Consider the following 21,962-nt stretch of genomic DNA (forward strand, 5'->3'; position numbering starts at 1 on the left):
GGTGGTGGGCGCCTGTAGTCCCAGCTACTCGGGAGGCTGAGGCAGGAGAATGGCATGAACCCAGGAGGCGGAGCTTGCAGTGAGCCGAGATCACGCCACTGCACTCCAGCCTGGGCGACAGAGTGAGCCTCTGTCTCAAAAAAAAAAAAAAAAAAGAAAGAAAGAAAAAAAGAAAAAAGGAAAGAAAACTCAGAAAGTCTTGAGCAGACAAGTCCTGCTCAACCTGTCAGGAATGGGCAGCCCTCCGTGGTGGGGCCAGGCTGAGAACGGACCCATGGCAGGGAGGCTCTGGGGAGTTTCGTGTGGTTTGATCATTGCTCATCTGATTTCAGTCCCAGCACAGCCAGCGATCTTCATTCCCTTTCCTCATACTCAGAATCTCCCAAGGAGCACACGGGCCTTAGGCTGGCACTGTAACTGAGTGATTAAGAGATGAGGGTTGTTGGCTTCTGCCCTCATCAACTGTTTAGATGTCCCCTGATCTGGGTAACAAACCACACCCTGGCAGTCTCACACAGGAGCTCAAGGAGCCACAGACATCCAGCTCTCTTCACCTCCCTCCATCCTGAGTGTATTTCTGCTCAGAACAGCATCTCCGCCTCGTTTCCTATTCCTCCAGGAAGATCAGCCCTCACCAGGGAACCTGGGGTCCAGAGGGCAGGAGACCAGCAGGGAGCATGTTTAGCTACAGCTGAGGGTCACGCCCAGCAGACCAGGTTAGAAGGTGATGGCTCATGGCCTCAAAGGGCAAGAAGAGGGATGCCAGCCTGGGGCTGGGGGCAGACAGGGAAAAGCAGGTGTAGCTTTGGGTTCTTGACAGATGCAAGCCTGGGAGGAGATTCCATGGCTTCCTGTGGTTGGATTCTATAGGTCCTTTTTCTTTTTCTTTTTTCTTTTTTTTAATTGAGGCGGAGTCTGGCTCTGTTGCCCAGGTGGGATCTCAGCTCACTGCAACCTGCACCACCCAGGTTCAAGTGATTCTTGTGCCTCAGCCTCCTGAGTAGGTGGGACTGCAGGTGCGTGCCACCATGCCCATCTAATTTTTGTCTTTATTTTTGCATTTTTAGTAGAGATGGGGTTTTGCCATGTTGGCCACGCCAGTCTCGAACTCCTGACCTCAGGTGATCCGCTCACCTCAGTCTCCCAAAGTGCTGGGATTACAGGAGTGAGCCACCACACCCAGCCAAATTTTGTAGGTTCTTAACTGCTGACCCAGGCACAGCTGGTGTCATCCTCCCTCTGACCATTTCATTGCTTATCCTGAATGGCTCTGTGCCCTAAGCATAAGGTCGCTCCCTGTGGAGAGGTGACGAGGCTGAGGATGTGCTGTCAGGAGTGCCTCAGCCATCCTTCAAGCCACAGACTCCTGACAGGGCCTCAGATCCTCGGGTGTTGACAGCAGGTATGAGACAAGAGCAGGGTCTCCTGAGGTGATGCTGGACACAGACATGACCAGAGAATGAGGGACACACAGGGAGAATGGGGGAGGCTGAGTGTCCCCTCCTCCAGGGTCCAAGGACTGTGTCAAGACTGTCCCGTGTCTAGTCATCATGGTCAGCCTCCTCCTAGGAGAGGATGCAAAGGATCCGCAGGAAGCATTTATTACTAGCCTGGGAGCCAGAGACTGCGTCTTTGAGCCTGTGAGGCAGTCACTCGCAGGTCCCACACATCTACGGCTTCTGCCTGGAGGCTTCTGTTTGGGGCCATTTCGTTTTTCTCTGTCTCTGCGTTTCCTGCTAGAGATGATGTATTTAGACCTGAGCCCAGCACTGAAAATGGATGAGGCAGCCCAGCCTGGAAACAGGAACCTAAAAAGTATTGATGACAGAGATAGGAGAGGGTTGGGGCCCTGCTCGTTTTGTCTGGAGCTTAACTCACTTGAGGTAAAAGTTTGTGGCTGGAAGAGAGGCTGGAAAATGAGGGAGAAAGTGCAAAAAGGAGAGAGTCACTGATTGTAGGAACCCCAAATTCTAAATACAACTGAGGACGAAGCTCTGGCTGCCCCTGCACTCTGTGTGTGGGGGAAGATGTACGGAGCCCAGCTTCCAACTCACTTGGTCAAATGAGGAAACTCTGGGGAAAACCAAAGTCTCTACAGTCAGCACTGCTTGGGGAGGAGAGTGGCTGTGGGTGCTCAAGGAGGTGGAACTTCATTCCCCAGGCCTGGGCACTAAAGGAGGAGGACGGCCTGTGTGCTGTGCTGGACGGTGATGTTCGGCTTCTCCCCAGGTGGGAGCCAGCAGCTGCTGAGGAAGGGTGATGTGGAACAAAAGAGAGAGCCTGGGTCTGAGGCGTGTGGTGGTTTTAACAGATCTGGGTTTCTACTGAGACACCCCCGGCGCTGATGTGACAAAATCACACCATTGTGTCCAGTGCTATGTCTCCAAGGGCAGGAGATGGTGGTTTCTGTCCTGGGGGCTGAGCCCCTGCAGGAGGCTGGACCAGCACAGAGAAATGCAAAGACCTGTGAACACAGGGGAAGGTCCACCCTGCGTGGCAGAGCTGGGAGAGAGGCATGCGGGGGCCTGTCCTTGGGTCATGTGCGAGGACAGTGAGGAAGAGGGCACCCAGGCAGGATGGGGACACCCATAACCCTCCTCCTGAGGACCCAAAGAGAAGGCAGAGCTGCCTCAAATCTTTCCATATGACAGTTCATTTTGTGTGTCAAATTAGGTAGGCCACAGAACCCAGTCATACACTCAAACAGAATTCTAGATGTGTCCGTGAGGGTATTTTTTAAGATACAGTTCACATTTAGAGTCTTAGACTTTGATTAGCCTTCATCAGTTTTTTGCTTTTTTTGTTGTTGTTGTTTTGTTTTTGTTTTTTTGTTTTTGTTTTGAGACAGGGTCTTGCTCTGTTACTCAGGCTGGAGTGTGGGAGTGCAATCTTGGCTCACTGCAGCCTCAACCTCCTAGGCTCAAACAATCCACCCACCTCCGCCTCCTGAGTAGCTGGGACCACAGGTGTACAGCCCCACATGTGGCTAATTATTTTATTTTATTTTTTGTAGAGACTGGGTTTTGCCGTGTTGCCCAAGCTGGTCTCCAATTCCTGAGCTCAAGTGATCCACCCACCTCAGCCTCCCAAATTGCTGGGATTACGGGTGTGAGCCACCGCACCTGGCCAAGCTCATCATTTACAATGTGAGTCATGTCCTTTACCCAATCAGTTGACAGCCTTGATAGAAATAAGATGACGACTGAGCTGTTACCTCTGAGATGACAACAAGAAACACATCACCCAGGTGGAGATGACAGAGACTTTGCTTGGGTAAGAGCCTATCAGATCCATGTCACCCCAGGTCCATGTTGTAGGTGACAGCACGGTTTTAGCTCAGCAACGCTCAGCCCCAGGCCGGCTGCACCCACGCTCTGCCCATCAGCCCCAGAGCCGTGTGTCTTGCATGGGTCTGTGCTCTTCCCCAACTGCAGCTCTGCTCCTTGGCTCACCTTCTCTGGTTCCTCTAACTTTCCACCAGCATCCTTCACCTCCCCTTCCTCAGACACAAGGAAGTCATGTGGACCCAGAACAGGATTCTTTCAGTACTTAAGTTTTACTTCCATTTTTTTTTTTACACTTTCCAAACTAAGCTTGGCTTGACCCAAATCGGTCAGCTCAGGGACAGATTGAACGAGACCCTTCACTGCAGGCTGCCTGCTGGGGTGTGATTGAACCTCAGCATCCTATATACATTAGGGTAAAATTCTTCTCAGACCCTTGCAATTGTATGGTTGCATTCAATTAGAAGTTTTAAAAATACTTTGTGTTTATTTGATGAAATATTGGATGACAGTTTTTCACATGGATATTTACTTTTTGTAATAGTAGAAATACATGTTATTAACATTCGTAAAATAACCATCATAAGCTAGCACCTGCAGAGATTGTATCTGTGCTACGTTTCCCCATCTTCCTGTGCAATTCTGAGAGTCAGGATGGTACCAGATCGCACAGTAATAGCCTCATCCCCAGGCTGCAGCCCAGAGATGAGCAAAAGCTCTGCATTATCCGAGGCAATTTTGGATCCAGAGAAGTGGCTGGGGAGCCTGAAGCCCTGGTACATATTTGAGTCTGAGCAGTAGGTCAGGAGATAGCTGGGAGGGCTCGCTGGCTTCTGCTGATGAGAGTGTATTGCATAGATACCAATACTGAGGCCTCTGTGCAGGGTGCAGGAGTCTGGCTCGTGCTCCCAGAGGTGCAGAGAGGGAGGGAGGCTGCGTGGGAACAGGGAACAGTCTGGGAGACAGAACCTGGAAACACAGACACTCATGGGTTCTAAGTGTCTCTGCAGTGAGAGAGGAGCACAAGGAGAAGAGGAGCCCAGGCCATGGTGGATGTAGGCTTCTATGGCCCTACCCACGTGGACCTGGGTTGCCTCAGGCCTCTCTTATCCCTGGCCCGTTCGTCCCCCAAAGAAGGGGATGCTTATGCAAATGTGTTTCCGTGCAACGTCTCTCTCTCCTCTATGTATTCAGAGTCTGAGGCCTGGGCACAAGTGAATGCAGCAATCAGCAAGGCTCCTGTTTATCTGAAGGGAAGGACCTGGGAGGAGGCAGATGGTAGAGCCACACAGACCACACACAGAGAGGACACAGCTGCTGAGTCTACATCAGTGACCACAGGGCCCACCTCCCTCTGCCCACATCCATCCAGATTTGCAGTTTCTATGGGATTTCTCCATCTGTGAACACACTTTCTGGGCCCTCAGCAACTGCTCCCTGATTGCCCCTGTGGAGCGCATGAGTCTGGTCTTTGCCATTCATGTTTTCACTGTGAGTCCATACATATTTATTACAACATTTGATTGCAAGCACTGAGTTCAGCTAATATAGTTCACATAAATGGGATCTGTGTTTTTGAGAGATGTATAATTTCAAAGTAAAGGTTCACCAGGAATCTCATCCCCTTGAGTGTGAGCAGGACCTACGACTTACTTCTAATAAATAGAATATGATGACAATGATGGAATATATGTAATTATATCACAAAAGGTTGTAGCAGCTTCTTGCAAGGAAACTTCCCCTTACTGGCTTGGAGGAAGCACGTGAACACGCTGGGGAGGGCCACGTAGTAGGAACTGAGAGTGACCTCCCACCAGCAATCACCGTAAACTAAGGCCCTGGCTCTAGCAGGCCCCAAGGAACTGAGTTCTGCCAGTAACCACGGGGCTTGGATGCAGACGTTTCTCAGTCAAGCTTTAGCTGAGCCTGCAGCTCCAGTTGGCATCCTGACCGCAGCCTTGTGAGGCTGGAGCAAGAGACTCAACTAAACCACACCCAGACTCCTGACCTGCAGGAACTGTGAAGTGATGAATTTGGGTTGTTTTAAGCTGCTCGTTACACAGTAATAGATAACTAATATGCTGACTATAATCTAGTATTGACTTATTGGTGCTTAATCTTAAGAATTTTTATTTATCCTGAATGATTTCTAACCAATAAACTATGTAATTTGCCAATTTAAAAACTCACTAGAAATCAGTAACAGTAAATATAAAAGTACCATAAGAGGAATGAATTTAGAAACTCTCATTATTTGAGGCATTTAGAAAAACAAAAATTTAACATGTATATAAATAGAATATTATATTGAATCTTCACACACTTATCACCAAGATTAAATAAGTATAAATAATTTGACAAATCTCCTTTATCGTAATCTTCATTTTTATTTTTGGCTCTTTATTCAGAAGGCCCTTGGGGTTGGGCCAAAGCCCCCAGCCGGTATCACATTATGCTGTCACCATCTGACCAGTCCTAGGTCTCCAAGCAAACACAGAAACTCCTAACAGGTAGGAGAGTCCTTGGGGGCTTAGAGAAGGCATCTCAGGAGCCATGGGCAAGGGCCAGGCCTACTTTTTGGAGACATGAAGTTCTTCATCCCACTGTGGTCTGCAATGTGCCTAGACTATGGCTTGCAAAGTTGGGTGTGTACTTGAGAGACAATTTCCTCACCAGAGACTCAGGGGAGTGCCACAGCTCCTGGCGTCCTAGTGGACCTGTGAGGACAGGGCGAGAGTGGGCCTTGTTGCAGTTTACATTAAGTGATGGCTGACATAACAGCATCAGACCCCTCAATTCTTAGGGAAAAGATGACACAGAAATGAATCCTTCAGCTGCTGTTGATCACAGGCTATTACAGTGAGTGATTGACAACCCAGGGAAGCAGAGGGCGGGTTTGTGTCTCAGTTTTCCGTGTGTCTGGAGCACTGTGTGAGTGTTCATGCTTTTGCCCAAAGTTGAACAGTAATAATCAGTCTCATCCTCAGGCTGAGCCCGCAGATGCTCAAGGAGGCTCTGTTGCCTGAATGAGAGCTTGAGAACAGAGCCAGAATCCTGAAGGCTGATCGGTGCTACCGTACATGAGGAGTTTGGAGGCAGCACCAGGAAACTTGCAACCAGTCGGCACCATTGTATCCAGTGTTGTTGCTGTTCCCAGTGCAGGCGATGGTGACCATCTGACTCAGAGACCCTAACACCAAGGCTTCCTGGGTCAGCCCAGGTAGTGCCCAGGACCCGGAGTAAAGAAGAGAAGGACACAGGGAGGGTGATTCTGGAGTTCCAGCCAAGAGCATAGCCTGGGCACCTGGGGAAGGGCAGAGCTCCTGCGTCCTCCTTGGGCCATGTTCCTAGAATCTGAGGGGTCAGGCACCTCTGTAGGGAGTGAGAAGGGAGAGGAGGAGGGGGGTCCAAGCCATGGCAGGGCACTACTGGGCTCTACCTTCTGAGATTCTTCGCGTAGACAGAACACCTCTAGTTGCTTTTGTTCCTGCCCATACCTGAGGGGAGGGAAGTGGCCTTCGTGTAAATCTATTCTTCCCCTGACTGTCTCAGCCCAAGCCTGTGCCCTAAGTCTGTCATTTTAGGGTGTTTATTTGAAAAATGAAAGATGGGAAGCGCCTGGCCTGGCACTCCCAGGGGCTCGAGAGAACACCGGGCAGTAGGACCCACACTGGGAGCCCGATGGCTGGTTCCCGCTGAGGGCACACCCATCAGAAGGAGCTGCTGCATGGCACCCCTTGCTGTCCCAGGCAGTGACTGGCTGTGGCTCTGGTTTACTCCATCTTCATTCCAGGATGTGGGCTGGCAAACCAAATTCTCCTGAGAACCCTGATGACGTCATGTCGGAGAGACAGGAGAACTTGGAAAAGCACCAGCCTGTCTCCTGCCTCCTGCTCAGAAATAAGCCATGTCCTGTCTCTTTATCTCATTGGCCAAAGCTAGTCACATGGCCAAGCCTGAGGACAGCAGGGTGAGAAGGCATGACATGCATTTCCAACAAAGAGGGGTGTTGCCCGTTTTAAGTTAGAGTGTTACTTTATTCCCATTTTGAAGGTGAGGAAACAGAGGTAAAGTTATGCTAAGTAAATTGTCCAAGTCAGCACCGTCCAGTAAGATCCTCTGCCATGATGGGAACGTCCGGTGTCTGCACTCTCTGGCATGGGAACCACGGGGCACGTGAGTTAATGATGCAATTAAAACACAGCTGGTGGGACTGAGAAATATAATTTTTAATCTCATTCAGGTAATTTAAATTTAGACATCCACATGTAGTTAGTGGGGGTGTACTGGACACTGTAGATTCGAGGGTAAAAAAATAGAGGTGGGACCAAATTTGATCCAGCCCTATGGGAAAAGGAAGGACATCACTGTCCACTCGGCTCTGTCACTGCTCTTGTTTGTCGTCTCATATATTCTAAAATCTAAAGTCCGAGGGTACAAGAACTTGTGTTAGATTATTATTCATCTTTGTATCCTGTGCTTGAAAAGTACTCCCTGGAAGAATAAATAAAGATAGGTCTATATATTTTCATGAGCTTTCTCTAAAAATTTTAAGTATTTATGGCACATCTGGTTTACCAAAAGTTATACTCCACAGTGGGTGAGAGAAGATTCCATTTGAATAGGTAATGGATTTTCTGACCCCATTTTGCACAGAACATGATCCATCCACGGAAACCGTAATTTGAGTTCTAGGCACCTGTTTTCCTACCAGATGGGAAAGCAGAAGCAGAGAGCTAATGCCTGCAGCCTCATGTCCAGCTGAATGGTACGAATGGGATTCCCTGCCAAAGCCTTCTTAATAGATGCAGCTTTTCCACGTTCTCCTGCTCTCAAACTAGTGTGACCCTCCCTGGGCATATAGGGAAATAGTGATACATTATTGTTTGTCATGACAGGGAGCAGGTTGCTACTGGCGTCTGACTTGTGGACACAAAAGATGTTTCTAAATGAACTGTAATGCAGAGAGCTTCCCTCATCACAAGGGATGATCCAGCCCACAGTGTCAATAGCACTGCTGTTTAGAAACACAGTTTTGAACTACGTGTGTTCCATGAAGTAATCACAAAGGGATTAGAGGATCACCCGTCAAGTCTTGGGAGAAAATATTTGTGTTTTGGAAAGAAAATACAGGAACTATAAACAAAATTTTAACTCCAAAGTTCAAGCAGGAGACAGGAAAATGCAGCCCTCGCTGGTGGGGACAGGCTGAGGGCAGATCAAGGTAGGGACATTCTGGGGAGATTTTGTCTCACTTCCCCATGAGGCTGGAGCACTGTGTGATAACTGCTGCTGTCATAAGACTGACAGTAATAGTCAGCCTCGTCCTCAGACTTCAGCCCAGAGATGGTGAGGGAGGCAGAGTTGGAGGAGCTGTCGATGGAGCCAGAGAACCGATCAGGGACCCCAGAGGGTCTTCGGTTATCATTGTAGATCACAGTGGTAGGGGCGCTGCCCGGGCGCTGCTGGTACCAGTACACATAGCTGCTGCCAATGCTGCCACTGCTGCGGGTGCAGGAGATGGTGACCGTCTGCCCCGGAGACCCCGACACAGAATGGGGCTGAGTGAACACAACCTCAGCCCAAGACCCTGCAAGGCAAGAGGAAGCAAAACAGAGATCAGTGAGGACAGGTCACGCTGGTTCCCAGGGAGAAGGCAGAGGTCATCATCCCAGGTGATATCCAGGAGCCCTCCCTGAATTCCCTGCGGGCAGCCACCTGTGCAGTAAGCGAGGAGGGTGAGGAGGAGTGGAGCCCAGGCCATGGTGGAGACGCTCCAGGCTCTGCTTCCTGAGCCACAGCCAGGAATGAGCCACCAGCCCTTCTTATCTTTCACTATAATGCTCAGGGTGGGAAATCCCCATGCAAATCTTCCCCATTTTAGAGGTGGTGCAAGCCCCACCTTCGACCTCAGTACGATCTTCAGCTGAGGAAAAGAAAGACTGTAGGAAGGAGGGGACCCAGAGAGGGCACAGAAACACCTGCCAGATGCAGGGGGAAAGGGGCTCACATCTGCGGAGCTGGGGAGCTTGAGCAGGTGAGCAGGTGCTTAGGTCACAGCGCCATCTGGTGGATTCAGGAGACACGTGGACCCTGGGCCGGGGCTAGTGCTCAGGACTCATGCCCCTCCCTGCTGCTCCCCTCACAATTCCAGCCTTTTCAGATTGGTTTCTTTCACTTAGCAATATGCATATAGTCTTCCTCCATGTCTTCTTGTGGCCTTATAACACCTTTTTCTTGCAGAATGACATTTCATTGTATGCATTATCAGGGCTTGTGTATCCCATTCACCTATTTAAGGACACATTCACTCTTTTCATGTTTTGGCAATTGTGTTCCAAGCAGCTATAAACATTTCTGTGCAGGTTCTTGTGTGATACAAGTATCTCATGCAGGTAAATATCTAGGAATGCTGTTTCTGAATTGCATGTTAAGAATTTGTTTAACTTTGTCAGAAACTGCTAACCTGTTTTCAAAAGTGGCCATAGCATTTTTCACTTCTCACAGCAATGCATGAATTCCTGTTACTTCACATCCTGTAAAACATCTGCTGTTGTGAGTATATTGAATTTTAAGCTTTCTAATAGGAGCCTATTGTTGTCTTGGTATTTTAATTTGCAGTACCCCAGATGTATAACAAATATTTTGATATTTATTTATAAATATTTATTGATGATATAAATATAATTGTAAGTATATAACATAAATACAAATAAGATGTGTATAAATCATTCATATATTATATAATGTATATTAATATGTACATTATATAAAATAATACAAATCAAATAAATTTCCCCAGAGATAAAAATATATTTTTATGCTTCTTTAAACATCTAATTACTTTTATGCAGTCTGGATTATTTTAATATTATGTTGCATATTTCTGATTTATGGTCTTTTTTTTTTTTTTTTTTTTTTTTGAGACGGAGCCTCGCACTGTCACCCAGGCTGGAGTGCAGTGGCCTCGCTGCAAGTTCCGCCTCCTGGGTTCATGCCATTCTTCTGCCTCAGCCTCCCGAGTAGCTGGGACTACAGGCGCCTACCACCACGTCCGGCTAATTTTTTGTGTTTTTTAGTAGAGACAGGTTTCACTGTGTGAGCCAGGATGGTCTCGATCTCCTGACCTCGTGATCCGCCCGCCTCAGCCTCCCAAAGTGCTGGGATTACAAGCATGAGCTGCTGTTCCTGGCTGATTTATGGTCTTTCTTTTAATGCTGCTATGATTTGTCCTGTACTGTGTGTGCCTTTCAGCTTGAGCCTTTAGAGGACTGCTTTTCATTATTCCTAACAGTTGTTCTAAGGGAGCCTACATGCTATGTCTACTTTAGCCTTCCTGCCCGTTCAGCTGCTGGGTTCAATAGGCTTTTTCCACTCTAGTGGGTGAAAACCCGGAAGTCTCTGTTTCATCTGAGCTCTAGTCATTTATTGGGTTACTATCCACCAATGGAAGTTAATTCTTTGATAGCAGTTTTTTGTTTACTTTATGAAGTTTAATTATTTTTACATTTCTTAAGATGCATCCGAAGGCCAGGGGACCCTGTGCATATATGTGGGGCCTTTTCTCTGCCTGACTGCCTCTTCTCTCCTACTCTGCTGCTGATACACCAGTCATTTCAGTTGTAAGATTTGAAATCAGTGCCGCGAGACCAGCCTGTTCTTCTTACCACTTGAGGTATAGTCTGGGAATTGCTTCAGGCAGAACACTAGGATGATCACAGGGCTGGCCTCATTCTCACTCTATCTCCAGGATCACAGTCATGAGCGGCCTAATTTCTGGTGTTCTAAAGAGTTGTATTTTATTACTGTGTCCTTCCTCTTATGGTTTATGGTGAGAAGACTTCTACTACCTCTTACTCTATTATCACCATCTACAGTCACAGTCTGCTTCTCAGAGTCCTTTTTTCCCCTTAAATTGTAAATCTTCTAAGTCTATCCAAGCCCCAAATTTCACAGTTTTGAAAAAAAGAAAAAAAAATACTCTTGCGGTGAAATCCAGTTCCTTACTTGATTGCCCTGATTAATGTAATCCACCACCCACCTGATCCAAACAGTGTCGGGGTGCTGGAACTAAGTTTGATACAGAGACCCCAAAGGGAGGAAGCACCTGCACAGGTGAGCACAGTTCCCAAAAATTCTTCCCTGTGGGTTTCCTTGCCCCAGCCATTTTTTCCTATCCAAGGAGATGTCCGATGTCACAAAAGACATGATTTTGCAATGTTAAGGATCATTTCCAAGTTTCCGTTTGAATGATGTCACCTATATTATCATCCTAAACAAATAGCGTATTGTACTATCCAGAAGTAGATTTTCTGGGATGCCATTTTGGAAGACTATTTCAGCCATGGGTAAAAGTATGGTCTGTTTTCTGGTCTCTTGTCTCTGGAACAAGATATATAGAGGCTGCAAAGTCTGTCCTATTCCTACTGATATCCTCAGGCTGAGGAATAAAGTTGGGCCATTCTTTTCTTAGGAATCGCTCCTGTGTCAAACCCACCTGCATTCCTCAGTCCATGAAAAATGACTGAGGTGCAGGGAAGTTTTGCCCTCCCAGTCAGGACACTGACATCAAGAGGCCACATAGACAAGTGTGGCAAAGTGGTGACCGTCTTTGTGGGGCGCTTCATGCCCCAGTTTGGATTTAGTCCTCAGAAAAGTCCCTTCTGTGATGGCAAACGAGCTGAATATTTCCATAAATGTGTCCTTGGCAGGGGTTGCCTGATGACTGGCTTTGGACCTAAAGGGCCGGGATGCTCCATCCATAAAAAAGCAGACTGAAAAGGATGTATTTTTCCACTTTCTTTTTGAATTTAGAACTCAAAAGAACTTTCATGATAGAGACAAGCCTCTAAGAGATCAGCTCTGTTGTTTCATTCATGTTCTCAAGTACTTCAAAGGGTCTGGACTTCTGAGATGTTCGACATATTCCCCTCACCAGTTTGGCAGTGACGATTTCAACCAATAAAGCTTCCACCAACATAAAGGGGGTGCCTCCTGCCCCCAGAATGGCTCAGGTGGTCCACGCTACCAAAAGCTCACATTCAAGAGAAGCCATTTTCCTCAGTGGGTATCACCTGCAAATGCAAACACCACAAAGTCACGTGGTCTTGACACAAAATGGCCTTGATTGAGGGAAGATTAAAAGATATGGCTCCGCAAAAGCCACAGCTTTTCCACCCTCTCATGCACCTCACAAAGAGCAAAGTGAGCAGGGCTGGGGGCGGTGGGATGGATGTGGGTAAAGAGCCATCCCTGGAGCTGGTCAGAGGAGCAGCTGGCTTGGTGCCTGCTGGGTCCAAGTGTTCACACTGCATCCCTGCATGTCTAAATGCCTGACCCCCATTGACAGCCCTGCGCATCAAGGCCTCATGTAACTTCCTTGGTTGAAACACTACACTCGTGTTGTCACACACACATGCTGGGAATTGTGTTTGTCCACACGGACTCTGGAGAGGGTGCCTGGAAGCTTGCCCCGATGTCTCTCAGACTCTTCGTCATGGGCCTTTCTTTCTGCTGATGTTTAACGTGTGTGATCACATTACAATAAAGCAACAAAAACCACAACTAGTAGAACAGCTTTTATGAGTTCTGTGAGTCCCGAGGTTTGTCATGGAGCCTGTGGATGGTCTTCAAAACCCAACACACCACGATACAGGTCCTGTTTGCCAAAACTAGTTGTATCCATTTCCTATTGCTTCTGTAACTAATAGGGTGCCCTAAAACAACAGAAACATATTTTCTTACAGATCTGTAGGTCAGAAGTTTAATGCAGAACTCAGTGGGGGTAAACCCAATGTGTCTGCAGGGGTGTGTTTGTCTCTGCAGTTCCTAGATGAGACTTTTGTCTTTTCCAGCATAAAATGGACTAACACAACAGAATATTCTGAAATATCACACAGGCCATGGAAATAACCATAGGTGAAAGAATTGCCTTGATATATAAAAAAAATTTAAATGCTAAACTAATGTGCTGCAACTAAAGCATTGTGGGTTTTTTTGTTTTTGTTTTTGTAGAGATGGGGATCTCCTTGTGCTGCCTCGGCTGGTCTTGAACTCCTGGCCTCAAGCAACCCTCCTACGAGGGCCCCCCAAAACATCAGGATTGAGATTACAGACATGAGCCACCATGCCCAGCAAAAGCACTGTTTAGAGATACAGTTATAGTTATATATGCCCCTATTAATAAAAAGACAGGTCTCAAATAAGTAACCTCAATTTCTACTTTAAAAATCTAGAAAAACAGAAAGGCAAACGAAATATAATGAATGCAAGCAGAAGGAAGGAAGTGAAGATTAGAGTAGACATTAATTAAAGAGAACTCTAAAAACAGTTAGAAAAATATCAAAACCAAACGTGTTTTAAAGTTTAACAAAATTGACAAACCTTTAATTGGTCTAATACATAAAATGAGAGTTGAAGAAAAAAATCACTCCAATATTAAAATCAGTAAAAGGAGAAGACATTACTACCTACCTTTTATAAAGAAATAAAATAGTGAAGCAAACTCATGTTAAAAATTAGGTAACTTTGATGAAAGGGACAAATGCCTCATAAGACACAAACTACCAAAACTAACTCAAGAACAAATGGAGAATCAGAATCGACAAGTTAGGAGACTGAATTAGTAACAATAATAATAGTAACCTCAAAGAAAAGCTGAGGCCCAGAGAGTGTCTATGTTTAATTCTACCACACATTTAAAAAAAGAACAGTCATTAAATCTTTAAAAGTTCACTGGAGGCTGGATGCGGGGACTCATGCCTGTAATCCCAGCACTTTGGGAGCCTGAAGTGGGAGAATTGCTTGAGCCCGGGAATCTGAGACCATCCTGGGCAACATGGGTGAAATTCGTCTCTACAAAAAATACACACAAAAATTATCCAGGCTTGGTGGCACGCACCCGTAGTCCTAGTTACTCAGGAGGCTGTGGTGGGAGGATGGCTTGAGCCCGGGAACGGGGTGTGGCAGTGAGCTGAGATCACGTCACTGCACTCCAGCCTGGGTGACAGAGCCAGACCCTGTTTCAAACAAATAAACAAAAACAAAAATCCAAAAAGGTTCACAGGGATACATATATTTAAAAAGGCAGATCATAACAACTGTTAGTAAGGATATGTAGAAATATACTCGAAACATTGCAGGTGGGAATTTTAAAAAAGAAAGCCACTTTAGAAAAAAGTTAGTACTTAACATGTTAAACATAGAGTTATAATGTGACTGAGGTTTCCTAGGTACATAACTCAGGGAAATGTGTGTGTGTGTGTGTGTGTGTGTGTGTATGTGTGTGTGTGAGTGTATCAAAATGTATATCATGAGTGCCTAATAGCAACAAAGTGGAAACATATTAAATATCTAATTGGGTTTATAAATGAATAATCAAAATGTAGCATATCCATATAATGGAATATTGCTCGAAAATTTCAGAAGAATTTAGTACTGATATTTTATACAATGTGAAAAATCTTGAGAACAGTATGCAAACTTTAAAAAGCCAATCACAAAATAATGTATGTCAGATGACTTTATTTATGTGAAATGTCAATAACAGGCAGATCCATTAAGAAAAAAAGTAGATGAGTGTTTGTCAAAATCTGCAAGTGAAAGGAATGGGGACTGATGCTAATGTGTATTGGGCTTCTTTTAGGGTGATGCAAATATTCTAAAATTAGATCATTGTTATGATTGCCCAACATTGGGAATATTATAAGAAAATTGAACTATACATAGAGTATGAGAATTTTATGCCACAAGAAATAAATCTTAATGATAATGTAGAAAATGGCTGACAGACAAAACACTGTTATTTAAATTTACATTTGAAATTAATTTTCTTAAAAGTTTACAAAGTGAACCTGTCACTTCATGGAAAACAATCCACAATGTTTATAGGCATGTCAAAATTTCAGCTCACAAGCAAAATTTAGAAAATGTGTTTCCTCACCAAGAGGTTGATATCTTGCAGATATTTACATGTTTTCCTGGGTAAAAGTAATACTCCTATTAAGGAATGTGAGTTTTTAATCCTGTCTTAGAAGTTACTACGGCATTATTTGGAAGAACTGCATAACTCAATGTAACAGTATTTTTCAAATGACCAATGCATAATATTACAAAATCATGTATGAATAAAAGATGTATTCAAATTGCAGGAAAATTCAATTCAATTGATTATAATTCAATAGAATCCAAAAAGTTTATTGATATTATTTCTGACCACATGGCAACCAATATTTAAGAACCTTCCATTAGTAAAAGTTTGGTGCAGTATTAAGAGAAATATTCAAAATTATCTGGAAAAGATATTAAGATACACTATTAGAACTATATTTCTATGTGAGGTCACCTTTTCAGTGGCCTTAGGCTTACATCACAGTTCCTGGAGGGCAGGGAAAAGAGAGGACTGACCTGATAAGTGTTTCATAACTGATTAATAGAAGCACAGGCTGTTTTGGAAAATACAGTTTGTTTTATGAAGATATTTGGATGTACGCCATCATTTTTATGACCTCTCTGTATTTGGCACTATCTGACGGGTGTCATTGCCTGTATATCCCTGGATGCAGAATCTCATTCTTGAGCGGTCTGCGGTGCTGGAGCAGGACTGGGCCTAACCCTTGCCCTGAGCAAGGATGTTCATCTTCATCCTTAAGGTGGAATGGAGAGCTGTTGATGGAGACTGACATAAAGGCAAAAAGACAACAAAGATTCTAAAATATGTGGTTGTTTCAGTGATTCCAGAGATATCCTGGATGCTGAGGAGTCCAAGTCACACCATTCCATCCTGTGCTGTGTCTTCCAGGGCAGTAGACATTGCCCTCAGGTCTGAGGGCTGAGCCCCAGCAGGAGGCTGGACCAGCCAGGAGAGACACAGAGACCTACCAGCACAGAGCAGGGTCTACTGTGTGGTGGGCAGAGCTGGGAGAGAGACCCACAGGGGCCTCAGGAGCCTGTGCCTGGGTCGTGTGTCAGGAGAGTGAGGAAGGGGGGACCCAAGGCAGGATGAGGTCACCCATAGCCTTGCTTTTTAGGACCCAAAGAGAAGGCAGAGCTGCCTCAAATCTTTTTACAATTCTGCTCAGGGAGCAAAGGACAGGATCCTTCATACAACTCTGCATTCCCATCTGATTTTTCTGGCTCTTTTCTGGATTCTGTTCTATGAAACTGTCTGTGATAAGTATAGGCAGATCATGAATCATGGACCCTAGGTCCCCAGAAAGACCCTGAGAGTCAGTGACAGGAAGCACAGGTCAAGGAATAAGAGATTCCCCAACATCAAGACTATTGACTCTGCATAACCTCACAAGATCGGCCCAACACACCCCATGTGTGCAGAAACATATGCCCAGTCTGTATGTGACAGGCCAAGGCAAGGAATGGAGGTGATCTACAATATTGTAAGAATGGTTATCATAGTCACTGCATGAGAAATCATGGATGTGAGTTCCACTTTTAAGCCTTTGGAAATGGAGTTAGTGATCCTGAAATTACACTGCACCCTTTCCTAGAAAGGGCCCTCTATGTCCTGAATTCTGAGCAGTAGGTAAGAGGTCTCAGGGTCCTTCACGGGGGGTAGGGGACGATCAGAACCATATCACCCAGGTGCACGCTGTAGGTGACAGCAGTCTGGGCCCAGCAGCAGTCAGCTTCAGACCTGCTGCACCCACACTCTGTCCATCAGCCACAGAGCAGCACATCCTGCACCTGCTCCCCCCTCTTCCCTAATGAAGTTGTCATCCCTTGGCTCCTCCTTGTTACATGCCTGAAAAAAATGACCTTCTGGATTTTAAAACCAACATGTCACTCACCCATTTCTCAGAAACAGGGCATATGAAAATTGATTAGGATTAACCCAGGGTGATATGTCATTGATGCCTTTAAAAACTTCAATTTCTTTGTCGAAATGTCTACCTTATCATTCACTGCAAACATATTTTATAGGAAGACCTTGTAGTCAACCTGTTTTAAAAAATGGAATGAACTGTTATCTTAAGCACATTGATTGTTTGAAAACACAAATGGGAATACAGAGAAATAAACTGGGAAAACATTATTCATTTATTTAATATTTCTTTTATTTCCCTTGTAATGTTTTGTTATTTTCAGGTTATAAGACATTGATTTTTTCTCATTTTATGATTAGCATTTTATACTGGTGTTATTATAAATGATATTGCTTTTCTGTTAGATGGTTCATTGCCAGTCTATAGAATGCAATTCCCCCTGCATGTTGGTGTAGGATGATTAAAACCGTATTGAAGCTCTCGGGACAGAGGATTTGTGAGTCACTCCTGGACTCCGAGTGGGGTATGGATGGGATCAACTTGAATTCCGCCAACGAATCCCATGCAATGTTTTTGCTGTGGTGGGGTTGGTGGTTTTGTTTTTGTTTTTGTTTGATTGGTTTCTTGTGTTTGTTTTAATCTCTGGGCAAGAAATTTCCACCTGGGCAAGGTGAATGAAGTAAGGATGTAAGAACAATGCATCAACCTAAAGGTTAAACTTAAGAAAAAAGATAAACATGGTCAGATCTATTCTTCTGATGAAAATCAGGGGCTAACAATAAAAGTCACCCCTGAGCTCCACTTGCCAGAGTCACCAGCAGGGTAACTGAGCAAAGTCCAGATAGAGGAAGGGAGGTTTTGTTTGTTTGCTTTTGTTGTTGTTGTTGTTGTTCTGAGACGGAGTCTCGCTCTGTCTCCCAGGCTGGGGTGCTGTGGCGCAGTCTCGACTCACTGCAAGCTCCGCCTCCCGGGTTCACGCCATTCTCCTGCCTCAGCCTCCTGAGTAGCTGGGACTACAGGTGCCCGCCACCACGCCCAGTTATTTTTTTTGTATTTTTAGTAGAGATGGGGTTTCACTGTGTGAGCCAGGATGGTCTCGACCTCCTGACCTCATGATCAACCCGCCTCAGCCTCCCAAAGTGCTGGGATTACAGGCCTGAGGCACCATGCCCAGCGAGGAAGAGAGGTTTTTGTGTGATTTCCCCTTGGGTCTAGAACACTCTGTGAGTCTTACAGCTGTCATGTCATGTAGTACGGTAATAGTCAACCTTGTCCTCAGACTGCAGCCCCATGATGTGTGGAATTCCTGCACTGGAAAGAGCACTGTTGGATCCTGAGGAGCAGGTGGGAACCCCAGAGCCCTGGTGCTTATCTGAGTCTTATTTGAAATTCAGGAGATGCCTGGGAGTGCTCCCTGGCTCCTGTTGGTACCTCTGTATCAAATAGTATTCAACTTTGAGGCTACTGCCCAGGGTGCAGGGGAGTGTGGCCCTTGCTCCCAGAGATGGAGAGAGGGAGAGAGGCTGAGTCAGCACCGGCTGGGAGAGGGAGCCTGCAGACACAGACACAGCACAGTGGGGAGCAGGGCCAGGCTGCAGCTGCTGGGGGATCTGAGCCATGGGGGGCGGATCAGTCTGGGGCCACCCTGGGCTCAGAGCCCAGTCTCCACTCATGCAGTGAGAGAGGAGCAAGAGGAGGAGAGGAGTCAGGGCCATGCTGGACACAGCTGCCTCTGAGGCCACAGACCGGGGCTGGGCTGCCCCAGGCCTCTAGTATCCCAGCCCCGCGCGCCGACAGAGGAGGGGCTGCGCATGCAAATGAGTCCCCCCATTGCCTCTGCCCCAGGTGCACTCACAGGGTTCAGGCCTTTGGACAGGGAGGCTGGCAGGAGGCAAGAGTTTGCCCCATGGGTGCAGCCTAGGAGGAAGCAACTGCTGGGACCACACAGGCCCTTGTTCAGGGGACTCTGTCAGACCCAGAGGGGACAAAGCTGCAGAGTTCTCAGAGGAAGCAGTGAGTTAGTCCGGGGGCATCTGTCAGTTCAAGCTTCCCCAGCTGTGAGCACCTGTCCCGCAGAAGCCGCTAGAGAAAGTCTCACTGCACCCCCTGCCGGCCTCTGGGTGAACTTCTCCTTTCTAATGGTCCGGAATCTCCCCTTCCCTTGTCTCCCTGACTCCAGGATTCAAACACGTGAGAGGAACCGCTAAGGGGAATAATGGAGCTGTGGTCCCGACGCTGCCGCCCCTGAAATGGGGCCTCTCTCTAGGGCTGGTGGCCCGGTAGGGAGGCCCACGTGGAATCGTGGCCCAGGAGAAAGCTTGATCTGCTGCAAACCTGGCACACAATGCCTGAGCTGAGTGCAGAGGGGCTCTCTCCACAGGGACAGCTCAGAGGAGGAGATGCTTGCTGGGGATGCTTAGTGTGACTAGGAGTTCATCGAGAGTGAAACAGATCTTCACACAAGGGAAAACAGGCCACGGGGATGCTCAGCCCCTTCCAGGGCAAGGCATTGAGACTGTGGGCACTGGAGCGGCGGCTGCAGGTGTAGAGGTGGGTGTGTGTCCCAGGCCTCCCGCAGGGAGGATGTGCGGGACCCTCAGGTGATTCTCCTCCATCTGCTAGGGAGATGCTGTGCCTATTATCAGTTCTCCTATGAGAGACTCAGCTCTGGGGAAGTTCCAGGACAAGTTCTAAAACTTGGGACAGGAGACCTTGCAAGGGACGTTCCTGGCCATCTGGAGGAAGATGACAGCAGAGGAATTAGGGAGGGAGTGGAGTGGTACGTGTCTCAGAGGTGGGGGACAGGGACAGGGACAACTGAACCGCAGGCTGTGGCAGAGGAGGAGATGGTCCAGAGTGTGTGGTAGGTGGAGGGTGACTTTGAGAGAGGCTGTGAAGCTACCGCTCACAGGGTTGAGGCAGGTGGAGAGCATATCTGAGGGGCTGCAGTGGGTCTGGTTGTACTTTTGTCACATTGTGGTCATGATACAACAGTGTGGGAACATGTTAGCATAATTTAGAGACAATCAGGGCCACAGGCTTGCTTTTGTCTTCTAAAAGTGTAATGCAGGTGTCACCCACCAGACAGAGGACTTGGAATAAGTCATTCATTCATTCTTTAAACACTTATTTAAGGAAAGCCTGACATTTCAGACACTGGGGATGTAATAGAGGTTTGGGGACAAGGCCCAGGCCACTGGAGCAGGAGGAGCTGGGCAGAGAATGGGAAGGGAGATGACCCCAGAGCATACTCCAGGATTGAAAACTTTCTAATGTCCCCTAGAAGAATTGACTCTAATTTAGAGTAAGGGTTATTCAAAGATCTTTCCCTCCCCAGCATGCAGCTCAGGCTGAAGGGGCATCTCAGTGGCTGCAGGGCCTATGGGTGGCCAAAGCTCCAAGACACCTCGGCTCTGATCTCACATGGGGCCCAGGTGGAAGAGCAGGCAGTGGGGAGAAGGGCACAGCCCCTGTCCCAATTGAGGATACAGCAGCAATGCTGGTGATGGTGGCCATGGGAGTGTCCCAGTCAGACATCCCTCCAGAAGAACCTGCAGGAGGAGCAGAGGTGACTGATGCCCTCCTTCCCATGGGCTGGATCCAGGCAGTGAGGAGCCAAGGGGTGGCCACAGCCAGGTCTTCCCGCAGGAAGCAGGGATCCTCTAATGGGCACCCCCCATGTAAAGATCTGCTCAGTCTGCTGAGGCTGTTTCTGACCTGCCTGTGGTCTGGGGCTCTTCATACCCCCCTTCCCCCACCCTCTGCTTGCACAGGGGTCGGAGCTATGAAGTGCCCTTCCTATGCCAGTTCCTTCCCCATGTGTCTTTCACTAGTATCCTTTGCCTCCCCCAAAATAACATATGTATGTAATCCCCTCTTGTCATCTGTTTCTCATTGGCTCCACGCTAAGAAGAAAAAGCGGGAGGGAGGGAAGGGAAGAAGGAGGGAGGGAGGGAAGGAAGGAAGGAAGGAGGGAGGGAAGGAAGGAAGGAAGGAAGGAAGGAAGGAAGGAAGGAAGGAAGGAAGGAAGGAAGGAAATGAGAGAGAGAGAAAGAAAGAAAGAGAAAGAAAGAAAGAAAGAAAGAAAGAAAGAAAGAAAGAAAGAAAGAAAGAAAGAAAGAAAGAAAGAAAGGAAAGAAAGAAAGAAAAAGAAAGAAAGAGAAAGAAAGAAAAAGAGAAAGAGAGAGAAAGAGAGAAAGAAAGAGGAAGAGAGAAAGAAAGAAAGAAAGAAAGAAAGAAAGAAAGAAAGAAAGAAAGAAAGAAAGAAAGAAAGAAAGAAAGAAAGAGAGAAAGAGAAAGAAGGAAGGAAGGAAAGGAAGAAAAGAAGGAAAGAAGGAAGGAAAGGAGGAGAGGAAGGAAGGAAAGTAAGTTGGGGGATGGGGGAGAGCTTCAGGAAGAATAGTTAATGGACTTCATACCTAGGTGATGGGTTGATCTGTGCAGCAAACCACCAAGGCACGTATTTATCTATTTAACAAACCTGCACATCCTGCACATGGACCCCTGAACTTAAAATACAAGTTGGAGAAAAAAAATGAATAAATCTTGTCGGGGTTAGTGGCTCACACCTGTAATCCCAGCACTTTGGGAGGCCAAGGAGGGAGGATGGCTTGAGACCAGGAGTTCAAGACCAGCCTGGGCAACATAGCAAGACCCTGTCTGTACAAGAAATTTAAAAAATTGGCCAGGTGTGATGTTTCACACCTATGGTCCAGCTACTTGGGAGACTGAGGCAGGAGGATGGCTTGAGCCCAGGAGGTTGAGGGTGCAGTGAGCCATGCTTGCACCACTGCACTCCAGCTGAATGACACAGCAAACCCTGTCTGAAAAAAGAGAAAAGAAGGAAGGAAGGAAGGAAGGAAGGAAGGAAGGAAGGAAGGAAGGAAAAGAAAAAAGA

General features: G+C 46.8%; 1 pseudogene and 1 gene segment (V, D, J or C); both read right to left on the reverse strand.

The window, feature by feature from the left end:
* The window catches only part of LOC112633745, a 674,114-nt gene extending 665,013 nt beyond the window's left edge, over window positions 1–9,101 (reverse strand).
* Window positions 9,102–16,844: 7,743 nt separating this feature from the next.
* LOC112632400 overlaps window positions 16,845–21,962 on the reverse strand; it is a 66,046-nt pseudogene continuing 60,928 nt past the window's right edge.

This window comes from Theropithecus gelada, chromosome 10, assembly GCF_003255815.1.
Source record: "Theropithecus gelada isolate Dixy chromosome 10, Tgel_1.0, whole genome shotgun sequence".
Classification (NCBI taxonomy): Eukaryota; Metazoa; Chordata; class Mammalia; order Primates; family Cercopithecidae; genus Theropithecus; species Theropithecus gelada.